At 44.6% G+C, this 16,048-nt stretch overlaps 2 long non-coding RNA genes across 4 annotated transcripts in view; both read left to right on the plus strand.

The window, feature by feature from the left end:
* LOC122474288 overlaps positions 1-247 on the plus strand; it is a 37,032-nt gene extending 36,785 nt beyond the window's left edge. Inside the window, exon 2 of the long non-coding RNA XR_006294886.1 lies at positions 60-247. This is a non-coding gene — a long non-coding RNA (uncharacterized LOC122474288). The remainder of the gene's footprint in view (positions 1-59) is intronic.
* Positions 248-997: 750 nt separating this feature from the next.
* Positions 998-15,501, plus strand: LOC122474287. Of its 3 annotated transcripts, none has more exons than XR_006294884.1 (6): positions 998-1,502; positions 5,740-5,829; positions 6,100-6,190; positions 8,234-8,435; positions 10,635-10,743; positions 12,964-15,501. It is a non-coding gene; the product is annotated as an uncharacterized LOC122474287 (long non-coding RNA). The 3 variants fall into 3 exon arrangements; XR_006294885.1 differs by lacking the exon at positions 8,234-8,435 and having other exon boundaries at positions 12,964-13,020; positions 13,516-15,501; XR_006294883.1 differs by lacking the exon at positions 8,234-8,435.
* Positions 15,502-16,048: the final 547 nt, after the last annotated feature.

Raw genomic sequence — 16,048 nt, forward strand, 5'->3', positions numbered from 1 at the left:
AATCAAGTTTCACATGTCAGCTAATGCTGCCTTTTCGCTTCCCCTGTGCTTTACTTCAGGTCCTGGAAGTCCACCTGCACACGAGCTCACCCCCGTGCAAGCCGGGCTCCAACCTAATCCACAGAGCTCTACGTTGCTCTCAGTGAGCCACATTACCAGGACAGCATGCAAGAATCAAGGGGCCAGAGTCAAGAGCTGCGTTCCATTGTAATTCTCCAGCGGTCATGGATAGCTGGAGCCTTTGAAATGGACACAGATGATTTACGGGCAGAAAGCATTGAGAGGATAAAGTCTCAGGAATGAAAATCCAAGAGGAGAAATAAATGGGGAATGCATCCCAGGGAGAGGAATAATATTTACTAGAGTATGTTTGTTTCAAGGCGGATTCCTAAGTTTTACTGCTTAGAGTGGTAATCTTTGTGAGAAATTTCAGGCCAGAAGAGAGGACTTGAGAAGCCAGTCTGACCTGTGAAATGCTACATCCTTGGCATCTGTCTGCCGGGGGAGGGGGCTGGCTGGCCTTTACGGGGCACGATATTCTTCCATTTGCCTAAGAAGCGGTCTCTTTCCTCCCTCAATTCCCTTAGAAGCTTTCCCTTTAACAAGTGTTTTCCTATGCACCAATTCAGTACCCAGAACTAGGCCAAGCAAAGGGGATACGGTGACGAGCAAGATATACCCAGGCCAGCTTGGGGAGACAAATGAGGTAAATGGTCACCAAGTGGTTAGGTGATTTTGCCTTCGATAAATACCACGGACGTCATGAAGGAGAAACACGCGGCAATAAATGTTTTGGCCACCTTGGTATGACGATGAAAGTTTTTCTGATTGTGTCTCGGGTTCCAGGCCTGGGTGTGTCTTTGACTGTGAGCAGGATTTGGTCAGGTTGAGCTTGGACAAGGAGGACTCTATCCCCTAATGCGCTCCTCCACACCTGCTTTTTCTCCATGTCCTCTTTTTCACTTATTCCCACCCTTCGCCTCTTCTGCACAGTCTGGGAACTCCTTTAGGTCAGGGATCATGGTCTTAGCTCCGAGTCGCAATGCTCTGTGCAGTGACTGGTACATGACAGGTGCCAAATTCGTATACGCTGAGTTGAACTATAGACCTTTCTACAGCATCTCTGCTTCCAAGTATAGGCTTCAGCTGGGCAGAGGGGCTGTGGGTCCTACCTGGGTGTCATTCTTCAGTGCACCGAGGATTCCTGACTGCAGCGTCTGGCTAAGGGGCTGAGACAGGAGCAGGACAGTGAAGATGGCTGCGAAAGCAGGAGATTTCTGCTCCAAGCGCTCCCTGTCCTCCATCGAATGATGCAGGTTTTGCACGGATCCTTTCTACTCTGCTCTCAAGGGATGCGAAAGATTCGGATGTCAGCTTTCCTTCCGAAGGGTTTCAGAATCAGACTGATTGCTCTGTCTCGGCCAGTACCTTCCAGATTCTCTCAGAGGGACCTCCTGATGGTGTTCAGATGGAAGGTGTCAGAGTTTCACAGCAAACGCAGTGTAATACAACCTTGACTCTACATGCCCCCCCCCGCCCCCAACAAAAATGGCACTGTTTTCCCGTGCATTCTTTAGGTTGCTACCATCCACCCCGCAGCATTGCTGCTACCCTAGAATCCAACTTGCTTTCCACCACTAATTGCCTTGCCTCCGTGCTCGCATGTGCTATCTTGTCTCCTCCTAAATATATTATGTATTTCTCCCTCCTCTCAGTCTCAGTTACAGATTCCTTGAAACAAACAACTGGTCACCCTGCCTCAAGTTCATGCTGTTTCCAGAGATAACTTCTCGAGACACAGATTTATAGTGACTGCCTCGGAGAGCATGCTTGTCACCCACGGTGTACGTGCAGAACCCTTAGGAGGGCATAAAAAGCCTTCGAAATCTGATCTCAGGGCACCTGACTGTGTTTTTACTCCGTTCTCTCTTTTCAGATATACTGTGCTCCCATGGAACCAAGCCATGTGCAGTTCTGAACCCCATTACGTTCTTTGGGCCTCGAGGCATGATGTGTCATCGTCTAGAATACGCCTCCAGCCTCTTGCCATGCCCTTTCTCCATGTCAGCCTTGTCAACATCTACTCAGTGTTCACGATCCAGCTCAAGCATCCCGGCTTCTGAGAACTTCTCCTCTCTCCCTTTCCCATCCATGCACCCGACCCAGTTATTCACACCCTTTTCTGGGACAGCAGTTTCCACCTGACTCTACTCTGGGATCTATCATAGGGCGCCGGAATTTTCGCTGTCTACCCTTTTGTTCTTCACCCATGTCTCGTTCAGGTTTAGGTTCCCTGCACCTTACACTCAACTTCCTGTTAACTCCGTGGCTTTGGAGACATTAGATAACCTCCCCCGCACCCCCCCCCCCCCCCCGCCAGCTTCAGGGGCCCACTTCACAGATTGTTATGAGGGGTTAACACGATACCTACAGCACAATGCCTGGCACAGTGTAACTATCTAATAAACGGTGCTGTCTGTTGATGTTATCTATTAGCCTAATATCGATGCAGATAAGAATTGTCTGCTGGAGACGTCAGGGACTGTGTATGTATGTCACCAGAAGGAAGGGTTTCTTCTGTGCTTTGGGCTTGATGTAATGGATTTCGAGGAGAGGGTACAGGTCCACTGTTACTTTCAGCTGCTGAAGGGAGATTTTCACTTAGGACCCATGGTCATCCTGGAGGAAAGAGAGGCGTGAGTTTGCCTGGGACTAGTCTGGAGCTGTTGGTATGGAGAGTGTGGGGTGCGTGCAGAATGAACAGGTTGCTGTGTTACTTGTGCTGTCATAGGATTTTCAAGGCAAGACGGTTACAAACTGGACAGAATCATAAAAAATCTTACCTAGATATATTTTATGGTTTGAGCTATTAAATGGCTACTTTGAATCTAGCACAAAAGAAGCTCAAGGCATTGTTTTGGCCTTAGGTTATTCGCCTCCTCCCTCTTCCTGCCCCACCATGAGGAAAGGAAGCTACTTTCATTTTGGTATTAATGCATAGTCCCAGACATGCGTGATCCAGTGTGGTGTGACAGAGACTCAATTCTCTCAGAGTGCAGTGAAACGTGAGGTCAGCATGCACAGAGACCTGGGAAAAACAAACTGATTTAAGGCACTACACTGGGAAACTCTGTTCCATTTCCTTCTGAATGGAGTCCACAGTGGTGCTGGAAAACCATCTGGAGAAACCCAGCCCCAGGAGAAATAGCATGTTGTAATGCATTTGATTAAAAAAAGAAAGGGAAAAACCATGGTGTGTGTTATCCTCATGCTAAGACTGGGGGGGAGCCAACAGCCTGCGAGTGGTGGTCTACGGAGATTTTGCCTGGATTACTTTAAAAGCACTTTTGCAGAGCCAGGCAAATGAAAGTCATGTGTTTATTCATTAAGGAGACCTTCTCTTGGGGATATTTTATTTGCAGTTCTATAAAGAGGCAAAACCTCCACATTTTTAATCTTCCGTGCAAGAACTTCTAAGCACTGGAAAAGCAGTCACAGGAAGAATGAGTTTGGATGTCTCAGAAATCCTGATAAAGTTTGGGAACTTGTCCAGGCTCTTTGAACTTTTTGGCTGTGTCATATCGGATTCTGTCTGTGGTAGCAAGTTCACTTGCAGCGTGTACATTTCTCAGGCTATTTTGGTGTTTTTATCAAGGGCTGGGCCCAGCCCCAGAGGAGCAAAGCACTGAGAGAGTCCTGAGCATGGGGATGTCTGGATACCCCCAAATTTCCTCAGCCTTCAGTGGGAGTTTGAGAGACATGCGGGGGTCATTTATTCCATCCGGGGGGAAGTGTTCTACTGATCACAAGTGGTCAGTCTCCAAGCCTCTTAGTCAAGTGGTACCAGTCCAGTACAAAGGGTCTTGCCATAACATTCAAGGCCTAGTGGGATGAGACCTTCTCTTTTATTGTTTGGAAATTTTGGAAGGTCAAAGCTCCCACTCAAGAACTCAACACTGCTTTGTGTCTTTGGTCTGGACTATGGGAAAATGAATTCAAACACAGACAGTCAACTTCAGCTCTTTGCGATTCTTTGTACAGGCATGGTGATCAGACAGGGCACTTGGTAAATGTTTTTAAATGTGTCGAATCCAGAGAAGGATGGAAAGGGGCTTTTATGTCCCTGTCCCACTTAATTTTGTATGCCATTGGACACACAAGGGCAAATGGAATTGCTTTTGAGGGAATATGATTTAGGAGAAAAACATGTGCATCAGTGATCTAATTTCGCATACATTTAGCAGATTAAAACAACAAAGAGTTATTGCGTGGTTTCTGTGGATCAGAATTTAGGGTGGCCACGCTGGGTGGTTCTGGCTCATGGTGTCTCACGAGGCCGCAGTCACAATGTCAGCTGGGGTTGTGGTCATTTGAGGGCTTGGCTGGGGCTGGAAGATCTGCTTCCAAGGTGGCTCTGTCACAGGGCTGTCGCAGGAATTCTCTGCTCCTTGTCACATGGGCCTCTCCATGGCGCTCCTTGAGTGTCCTCATGATATGGCAGCCAGCTTCCCCCAGAGTGAACTGAGGAGAGATGGAGAGCAAGCGGGAAGCCACAGTGGCTTGACCTAATTTTGGGAGTCACACACCCGCCTTCCGCCATATTCTCTTTATTAGAAATGAGCCGCTAAGCACAATGTACTTTGAAGGGGAGAAAAATTAGCGTCCGCCTTTGCTGAGAGAAGTATCGAAGCATTTGTAGACATATTTTAAAACCAACACACTATGAGCCTCAGAGCTCATTGATATTGACGTGAATCTCAAGTCTGCCACTTAATAACTGCATTGCTGGGGGCAAGTTGATGAATCTCTGGGACTTAACTTCTCATTTATGAAGTGATATCCAATAAGCCTGCTTTGAAGTGTTATTGACACGATTAGAAATTACGCTTATAAAATACTTCAAATAAAAACCAGGTCATATTTACAATGAAAATTGTAGCTATGATTAGTGTCATAAATTCTAACATTGTTAGAGCACACCCACTGAGAAAAATAGGGGAATCCCACTTTTAAAATTATTTTTGAAAAATGTTTATGTATTCACTTTGAGAGAGAGAGAGAAAGAGAGAGAGCACACGCATGAGCAAATGGGGGAGGGGCAGAAAGAGAGGGAGAGAGGGAATCCCAAGCAGGCTCCGTGCTGTCAGCACAGAGTCCAAAGTGGGGCTTGATCTCATGAAATCTGAGCTGAAATCAAGAGTCAGACACTTAACCGACTGAGCCACCCAGGGGACTCACATTTTAAAATCTCCTCATCTAGACAAAAGGGTTCGTCCCTCCTGCATTAGAGGCACCATCTTGTCCCACGATTCATTGCGCTGATTGGTTGTTCTGTGTCAGTGAGTCTCTTCAGGGCATTGTACCTGGAGATGACATCTGTCACACCCTCTTTCGAAGAGCTGATCATAAAACACACATGGACACACACCCCACTCTTTCAGTTAGTGTGCCATTTAATACATTCCCATCATCTGAAAACAATTATCTTGTGGACAGTGATGGGACCGGATATGAAAAGAGATGGAAAATGTCAGAATGAGGCATTTGATGGCAGATGGTTTTTACTGTTTCACAACGATGCTTCCCCCGGAAGCCAGGGTATGACAATGAGGCCAAACAGTTGCCCGGTATGAGGTTGTTGCTCAATGGAGTGATTAGACCTCATCCCCCAGCCTTGGAACAGTAGCAGGGTGGCCCAATTGGCACTTTTATTATTTATTTATTTATTTATTTATTTAGAACGAGGCCCCATGCTTCCCAAGAACCATTAAAGTCAATTGGATTTCAGCAACTGGTGAGGTTACCTCAGCAAAGGCCTGTTTATATGCGGTAAGTTCAAGGTTTCTGGAATTGAAGGTGAAACTGGCAAAGCCACCATTAATCCAGGAAGCGAGGGAAAAGCAGTATATCCGTGGTGCAAATGTGGGAACAATAAAGAACAAAGACCATGATCTTCCTGCCCTGGGAAGACACTGTTCCCCTCCTTTCTACCTCCTACTAGTCAAAGGCAGGGAGGCGGTGGGGCGGGGGGGGGGGGGGGGGGGGGGGGGGGAGGTTCCAGTTTTCCCTGGAATGAATTGTCAAAACTTTCCCCTCCAGGCTTGAAACGGGTTCCCCTCTGAGCAGCTCAGCACATTGTCAAACCAGTCTTGACTTGAAAGACATATGGCATCAGCATGGAAGATGTCATGTAAGTTACCCCCACCCCCACCCCCAAGATTTTCGAAAGATGTTATACATCCTGCATCTGGGGCCTGCAGAGCTGAGGTGGCGGAGAGCAGGCAGCTCTGCAGGGGAAGCTGCCAGGGGGCCGGAGACCCCATCTGGAGAAGGTCCTGAGCTGGTTTCTGTGGAGCAAATGAAGGAGAAAAACAACTGACCGGGCGGGGGGTGGGAAGACAAAGCAGGCGACGGGAAACGTTGGTTTTATGGAGCTTGCAAACCTGAACTCAAATATTAAAAATGCTTTCATCAGTCTCCTTAATCCAGAGAAATTCTTTTTGGCTTAGATGGGAGGAAAAATCAGTCCCTTAAGGGGAAAGCGAGAGGAGAAGGAGGTAAGGATATGAGTCAGATTCACGGAATTGCCGGCAAATGACTTCGTTTTAGGAGGTGGAGGGGGACTGTTCGCAGCTGATCCAATGTTGCAGGCCACGGATCATGCCCGCCTGCCTTTTACAGATTTCTCTCTCTACTTCAGAAAAGAGTTTGACTCCATTAAGTGGGGGAAAAGGTGGGGGGGGGGGGGGAAAGCTATTCTCTCTTGTTTTCTTTTTTCTCCGGGGAGTAAGCAACGCTTGGGCTCCAAAGCTGTGTTTTTCTTTGGGTTTCGCCTTTTAATAGGGGTTGAAGAAAGTGGTTATAGACATTCGAGGGGAAATAAAGCCTGCGGTTTATTAACAGGGCTGGTTTTAATCAGCAGTGATTTGACTAGGGTAACATTAGAGCTACAACACTGATAACCGATACTATGATTTTTCTATGCTTTTAACCCCAAACTGAAGTCCTGTGGATTCACTGACAGACACGCATTTGTTTCCCTGGCCAGGCTGTGGTGAGTGAGTGTTTTGTGAGGACAGCATCCACTGAGGACAGGAGTAGTGGGGCGGGGGAGTCTTCTCAGCTGGAATGCCAGCTTCAAACCTTGGGGACGCGAGGGCTGCTCAGTGAGGCCAGCGGAGGCGAGAGGGAAGAGTGGAAGGCAGGTTCTAGCTTGGAAGCCAGATGGAGTTGGCCACTCCGGGTCAGGGCGCAGATGGTCAAGTATTCACGAATACTTCTTCAACAGACCTGAGGTGACATCTCAGGTCGTGACACCTTACAATTTCCAGATGTTGTTTTTCCTCCTCCTTTTAGGAAAGTTGAAAAAGTCTAGGCCACTTCTCAGGCAGAAGGCTGCTCTTTGGGGTAACTCAATCCTGTCCTACATGGAACAAACTGTTCTGGATCTCTCCCTCCGGTTAGCATGGCCTCCACCCAAATCACTGCCAAGATCCCAGTGAATTTCCAGTTTGAGCTTAAAAATCAAGGTCAAACTCCTGGACTAGTCAGCAACTCCGGTTTGCCGTATTTATAGCCAGCGGTAGCAATAAGGTTTCTAGGTAGGTTCCCTGCAAGAGGAAGGCACTTTTTCAGTGTATTTTTTTTTAATTGTTTTAAATGTTTATTTTTGACAGAGAGAGAGAGAGAGAGAGAGAGACAGAGCATGAGCGGGGGAGGGGCAGAGAGAGAGGGAGACACAGAATCCGAAGCAGGCTCCAGGCTGTGAGCTGTCAGCACAGAGCCCAATGCGGGGCTCGAACTCACAGACCGCAAGATCATTACCTAAGCCGAAGTCAGACGCTCAACCGACTGAGTCACCCAGACGCCCCTTTCAGTGTATTTTATCTATCTATCTATCTATCATCCATCTATCATCATCTGTCATCTATTTTTAGCAAGCTCTTTTATCAGTCTTCTTAATCCACAGGGGTGGGATTTGAACTCAGGACCCTGAGATCAAGAGTTACATACTCTACCGACTGAGCCAGCCAGGTGCTCCCACTGTATTTTATAAAAGGAGAAACAGAGGCCCAGCATTTACCTTTCTCCTACTGATTGCTTAAAAGACAAATGAGATGATGCACCAAGTTCCTGGAGAAAGTGAGAGGTGAGGGTGGTGAGGGGAGTAGACCCATCCCCCAGCCAGTCGTCCTCATATTTCTGTAATGTTTCGTGTTTCTTGTTTACACAGATACAAATTACTCTCTCAGCCTAGAGAGTGCTTTGGGCGCGTAGAGTTTCTTTCTTGTTCTCATGCCAGAGAGGCAGTAGCCAATCCCCAGTCTCTCCCTCGATGTTCCTTGTGAAAGGGGGCACATATCCAGGAGATGGCTGCCCAAGGTGATGGTGGAACCATGGCATGGAACCAGGCATGTGGCCAGGAAGGAATCAGAGTGAGTCTGCGTCAGTGTTGGCTCAGATCCACCTACCCAGCACCCCTGGCTTCCTCTTGCCTCTCCCTCTGACCACACTGCCCTTGTGTCCCTCTTTAGTGGGCATCCCTGGGGGAGGCTGCCCAGTTCACAGTACCAGCTCCTGGGGACCTGCCCCTGACTCAGACGGGTGGGGCTGTGGAAGCCATGTCTTACCACCCTGGGCTGAGAAGCAGACAGCTCAGCTCTGGAGCAATAGATTCTCTCTCTTGGGAATATGAAATCATACTGAGAATCACAGAGACTCGGGTTTGTTAGAGCCGAGTCTCATGAATGACAGCCTTTTGGAACAGTGGTTGCCAAATATTGTTTTCATTACGGGTGGGTTAAAAAATGGGGCATGTATTCCCACTCTATTTATATATTTGTAGATTATATACATGTATACTTTTACTGGCTAATATCTCAAGGCACACTATATTCTTAGGGTTTTTTTTTAAATGAAAAGTAAAGATGGCCTTGGTAGTAACAAGCACACCCAATGCCCGAATCTTGGTTTCAAATACCATTCTCCAATGAAAGGAAGCAGGACTCCTTGGGTTAATGGTTGATTCTTGGACCGCGGTATTGAAATGCAGAAGATTAGCCAAGAGCATCTTGTAGTGCCAGAAAGTAGGGAAACACTCAAACAAAACAAAACAACCTAATAACGGGGGTATGCCACAGGGACACAGGAGCCAACTGAAAGAGCTCCCAATGGCCAAAACTGGAAAAAATGGAGCATCAAAATAATATGGCATTATATCCAGAACATAAAATAAATATCCGTGAGTCCAGATTGATATAAACAAATGATTAAGTAAGTAAGTGAAGAGGAAGAGGCAAATTTCATTTGGAGTGCTGAAGCATTCCAAGTAATTTATGTAGATAATCCAGGAGGTGGAGCATAATTCCTTGCTTCTTAAGTGTGGGCCACACGTGGTGACTTCCTTCGAAGGGGACAGTATGGAAAAAGGAGGCAGGGGGAAGCAGCTTTCCAATGGAGAAACTTGAAAATCTCTGCCTCCACCAGGTGATCAGGTCAACATCAACAGTCATTAAGTCAGGTTGATGGTATTTGATATGATGTGATGAAAACGGTGCTTTATTTCTATTGGTCTTTCCTCTAAAAATGCATAACCCCAGACTAGTCATGAGAGAAACATCAGACAAATCTCAATTGAGAAACACTGGGCAAAGCACCTGCCCAATACTCCTCCAACTGTCAAAGTCATCAAAACGAAGACGAGTCTGAGAAACTATCACAGCCAAGGGAAACTGAGGAAGAACAAGGATATATATATATATATATATATATATATATATATATATAAATAACTAAATATAATGTACTATACTGGATGCCATGATCAAATAGAAAAAGGGCACTAGATGAAAACTAAGGAAATCTGAATTAAGTTTGGACTGTAGTTAATAATAATCTACTAATATTAATTCATTAATTACAATAAATGTACCATGCTGGTAAAAGCTGTTAATCATAGGGAAATTGAGGGTGGATCATATGGGACCTCCCCATCCTATCTTTATGATTTTTCTGTAAATCTAAAGCCGTTCCAAAAAGAGAAGCTTATTGTTACGGGATGAATTGTTTAAAACATCATCCTTCAGGGGCCCCTGTGTGGCTCCATTGGTTAAGCATTCGACTTTGGCTCAGGTCATGATCTCCTGGTTCATGAGTTCAAGCCCCTCATCTGGCTCTGTGAAGACAGCTCGGAGCCTGGAGCCTGTTTCAGATTCTGTGTCTCCCTCTTTCTGCCCCTCCCCTGCTCGTGCCCTGCCTCTCTCTGTCTCAAAAATAAATGAACGTTAAAAATATTTTAAAAGATCCCATCATCCATCAGCAGCATCCCTGGCCTCTACCTAGTAGATGCCTATAGCATCCTTCCAGTTGTGACGATACAAATGTCACAAGTGTTAGCAAACCCCCCCCCCCGGGGGGGGGGTGCAGATCGTCCCCAGTTGAGAACCATTTGCCTTAAAGAAAGGCTTGATTGAGTGGGAGGGCCGGTATGAGATAGAAAGTTAAAGAACTTTCTCACAAATAAAAAATGGCCCCCCTAATTTTGCCAGCTACGTATTTGTGTGCGTGCGTGTACTTACTCATCATTGTTGGCTGAATTAGAGGAAAGTAGACAAGCTGATTCTTCATGCTATAAGGAGCTGGTGCAGAGGATGAGACGACAAGGTCATAGGAAGGTCGGAAAGAACAAACAGCGGAAGACCTCAGAAGCGTGAGGAGCAGAGACAACAAGCAGCAGCGGCACAGGTAATCGAGGGTCTGACGTGGGCGATGTAGCTCCACGCGCTGGGGGGAGGGGCTCCTGCATCCTCCCTACTAAACTCAATTACACAGGTATGTATTGACCACTTGCTCTGAACTAGGCTCGTGCTAACTGCCAGGCTTCTAGGTCACCCTCCTTCACGGGCCAGTTGCTTCTCCCAAGCTCGTTCCTTCCCTTAAGGTGCTCACGATGCTGCCCGGAGGCCCGGGCCACCCTCCAGGCTCGGCAGTTGGGCTCCGCCTCCTCAGAGACAAACCACTTGCTCAGGTCTCTCCTTGTCAATAAAATTGTCTAAGACCCCTCATCTCTGGCCTTTGCTGTGCACACACACATTATTATTTGACACAGTATATGCATATAATTATATATTATGCATATATTATATAATAATTATACACATGTTATATGCATGAAATATATGTATATGTAATATGTTATGCATGTGTATATGTTACATTATATAGTATTAATATATAATATATTAATATATATTGTATATATACACACGATACATACATATATTGCATGTATTAATAATGTATATAATATATGTTATTATATACACTATTAATTATAGACACACACTATTATTATGCACTATTAATTATATGCATACACAAGTATTATACACAGTATATAAATACAATTACATAAATATATTATTATACATATAATACATATATACGTATAATATATGTATGTAATATATTACATACATGAATAGAATATATCCCATTATACATTATTAACATATACAACATATAATATATAATTATATATAAATTATGATGTAATTATATATAAAATTGCCTACACTTACACTATCACATATACATTTAATTTATATATTTAATTGTATAAGCTACATTGGTTATCTTCTTTCTAGCTTTATTGAGATATAATTGACCTACAACATTGTGTAAGTTTAAAGTGTACAACGTATTGATTTGATGCACTTAATATATTGTGAAATGATTACCGCTGTAGAGTTAACTAACTCGTCCATTACCTCAGTTAATTACCATTTCTTTTTGTGGTGGGAATATTTACGATCTCCTCTCTTAGCAACTTTCTTTACCGCCCCCCCCCCCTTTTTTTTCAATATATGAAGTTTTTTGTCAAATTGGTTTCCATACAACACCCAGTGCTCATCCCAAAAGGTGCCCTCCTCAATACCCATCACCCACCCTCCCCTCCCTCCCACCCCCCATCAACACTCAGTTTGTTCTCAGTTTTTAAGAGTCTCTTATGCTTTGGCTCTCTTCCACTCTAACCTCTTTTTTTTTTTTTTTGCCTTCCCCTCCCCCATGGGTTTCTGTTAAGTGTCTCAGGATGCAACTTTCAAGTATACAATGGAGTTTTGTTAATTAACTATAGGCACTATGCTATACACTGCACCCCAGGATGTATTCATCTTATAACTGGAAGTTTGCATGCTTTGACCAACATCTCCTCATTCGGCCCGCTCCTCCCTCTTCCCCCCAGCCCCTGGCAATCACCACTCTACTCTCTGTTTCCATGAGTTCAGCTTTTTTAGATTCCACGTGTAAGTGCCAGCATATAGTATTTGTCTTTCTCTGTCTGACTTATTTCACTTAGCATAATGGGCTCAGGGTCCATCCATGTTGCAAATGGCAGGATATCCTCCTTTCTCGTGGCTGAATCATATTCCACTGTATATGTATACCAGGTTTTTTTTTTTTAATCCATTCATCCACTGATGGGCACTTTGGTTATTTCCATATGTTGGCTATTTTGAATAATGCTGCAATGGATCCAGGGGTGCAGACATCTCTTTGAGATCCGGATTTCATTCCTTTTGGATGGATACCCTATATGGGTTATCTCTGTCCTTCTAAATCTTCACTGTACTTGAATATCCCTGATCAAATGTCACTTTTGCTATGAATACTTCCCAGTTTTACCAGTCACAAGTAGTTTCTTTTTCTGCCGATTTCCATTGCCCTCCCAGTTCCTTGACAAAGGTACAAAAAGCCTACATGTCTCTTCCCTAAAAGATTGCACTCTGCTGTTGCCATGAGAGTGTAATCATTGTTGTGTTATTTTAATCTTTGTACCCTTTGTTAACCCTGTGGTCAAAAATTATTACTTAACTACAAAGCTATTTTAACTGAGGTCTAGATTATTAGAAATAAATTAATATCTTACCCTGTCATCCTTTTGACATATTTGCATTTCAACAGGAACTTTCTGGAGAAACACAATGCTGAACTTACAAGATTTGAGGGTGGCCATTTAAGGTACGAAGCCAGGTTAGTCATATTAATTAGGGGCAAGTTTTATCTCGGACTCCAAATCTCATTCTGTGGGTGGAGGCCTCATCTACTTATGCCTGAGACTTGCTCTGCCTTTATTCTTAATACATGGGGATCAAGATTGAAGAGTTGGATTTTTATGGAAAATACTCCTTTTGGACATTTTCTGTTAGCCTTTCCTGTATACAAAGCACCCCCAAAGTTAGTGACTTAAGATGGTAATAAGATATTATTTTTAAGCTTCTGTGGTTGGCAAAGCAGTTCTTCTGTTGGTTTTGTATGAGGTCATTCACGTAGGGTGTCAGTTGGGCCAGAGGGTCCAAGATGGTGGGTGATACTGGCTCTTGTCCTGAATACCCGGGTTCTCCTCTATGTGCTCTCCCATCCTCCAGGAGGCTAGACCAGCTTCCTGACATGGCAGCCACAAGGTAGCATTCCAAAATGGCAAGGGCAGAAGCTACAATGTTTCTTTATTCCAAGGCTCCAGCTTTCACACAACAGGAATTCCATAACATGCTATTGATCAAGTCAACTCACATGCCAGCCGATAGTAGAAAGATGGGGAAACAGATGCCACTTTCAACGGGAGGAGCTGTGAAGACTTTGTAGCCCTATGAAATTGACCAGACAGCTGTGTCACATCTCCAGTGACCCAGACCCGAGGGACTGAGGCTACCACCCCACGCTATGCAGAAGTCCTCTACTTATTCTCCTCTCAAAGGGACAGAGGAAGGATATGCTATCTTCAAAGACTTCTCTCTTCCCAGAGGTGGGACACAAATGATTTCCCAACACAATGCTACACTGGACTGACCCGAATTAACCAATGGTATGATATCCTCGAAGATTTCTTTCTTTGCCCAGAAGTAGGAGAATTTGAACTGTCTCATCTGTGGGGAAGAACACTATGTTGGCTGACCGCCATGTATTTCTGGAAAATTAACCACTTACCTCTAAGTGATGGCAGGAGGCAGCCCACATTGCCAAACCATTTCTTGCAGGTGGTAGTAACTTCCTAAAGCCTAAGCATGTGAAGTATCTGGCAAAGCATCATCATAAAACTATCTTTAAAGAGTGCTGAGCTTGCCCGAGTGGAATTTAGAGGGGAGATTCTATCATCTGTAGAAAGTTAAATAGTCCCCCCCACCCTCCCATCCCCACACCACAATACAGTCTTTCCTCTGCCCCAAAAGTTTGTAATAAGAATGAGTAAGATGCTGTGGATTCCCTGCACTCAAACACGAGGGAGCATTTCTTATAACATCCTTTTGCCGGGTCAGGGAGGGGAGATGTTTGAGGAATTCACCGAGCACCACATTCCACACTCACAACCACGCTCAGAGGGAAGAATTGGCATTGCACAGCTCAGGAAATGGCATCTGAGGGGCTAAGAAATCGTCTACTATCTCACAGCTAGTAAGAACTGAAACTGGAATTCATGCTTAATTCCAGGTCTGTCTGAGGGGAGACTCACCACCACCGCCCTCTCTCCCAGGAGGATGTACACACACTATATGCCAGATAGATCATGCCTTGGATAAAGGAATACAAGAAACCAGGGACTTGTAGAATCCCAGAGAGGAAAGCGTTGGAGGAAGTTTGGGGATGGCCTGGAAGCATGATGTTACTCCATTCCTGTCTTTAGAAGAAAGGTCCGATGAAGAAAGATTATTGAAGTAAGAGATAGATAGAGATAGAGATAGAGATGATAGAGATAGAGATAGATAGAGATAGAGACATAGAGATGGAAGTGGAGTTAGAGGTGGAGGTGGAGTTAGAGAGAGAGAGAGAGAGAAGGAAGGGCTGCACCCTGAAAATGTGCACTCTGGCTTCAACAAAGGCTTGGTGACCCAGAGGCATTTCTCATTCGCCAAGGGGAAGTTGGCCTTGAAGTCGCCAAGGCCTGTAGTGCAGGCCAGCCTGGGCTTTCCACCCAAGCATGTGCTATGACCTGGGAAAAGCTGTTGTTAATTCTATTCAGTTCAGTCTAGCATTATGTAGGGAAATCATTTGTCTTAAATAAGACCCTGTGTTTTGCAAGGTACTGTCATCTTGTTACCACATATTCACAAATACCCGGGGATTACCTATCGAGGTATTTTTTGCCTTGTTTCACATTGGCTGGGCATGTCAAAGACCCAAGCCCACCCCACATCTCCCAGGAGGGGTCAATTCCACTGAGGGAATGTCTAGTGGTTGCCTGGGGACCGATGTCCAATACTCAAGCCTTGAAAAGGGAAGGGAGAGTCTCCCATTGCCCAGTCTGGGGCTGAACTCCTCCACATCTTGAAAACCATTGTATTATTTTTGCCTATCCATTGTGTGCTTGTGACTGACTCATGATAAATGTGGGCTTACTCAGCAGCAGGCTTATAAGCAGAAGAAGGGAGAGAACCCGGTGTCCCATAGACTAGGGGCCAAGATAACAAGGGACTCTTCTCTAATGTGATGGGGGACAGAAGGAAACCCACAAATGCAGGCATCAGATGTTCTGCTAGTCACATAAGTAGGAGCTTGCAACCAGATTTATTTGCTCTGGAGAAATAAGAAAGTGGTACATTTCTTATACTCAAGCATTATTGGGCAAATTAACACTCATTATATATATACCTGCCAGATAGGTGTGTGTGTATATATATATATATATATGTATATATGTATATTATATATATATACATATATATTATATATATAATATACATATATACATATACATATATATATATATATAATATGCTCTCTTATGGCATTTTCTGATGATTTTGTGTTCTTTAGTCTTACTTCTGCCAAGTTGTTAGAGAGACTAAGATCATTTCTTATTGTTGCATATTTCTTGGACCTAGGCTCACGCTATGACCTTAGTGGACATGTGTGTCTTTTGACGCTTGCAACGTATTGAAAGCTTATTAAAGATTACTAAAAGACTCTTAAATTTCCCAACTATTTTAACAAGAAGAACCAACCTAATAGTGCAGCTGAGGGACACTCAGCTAGTCCTAACAGCGGGCACATG

This window comes from Prionailurus bengalensis, chromosome D4, assembly GCF_016509475.1.
Source record: "Prionailurus bengalensis isolate Pbe53 chromosome D4, Fcat_Pben_1.1_paternal_pri, whole genome shotgun sequence".
Classification (NCBI taxonomy): Eukaryota; Metazoa; Chordata; class Mammalia; order Carnivora; family Felidae; genus Prionailurus; species Prionailurus bengalensis.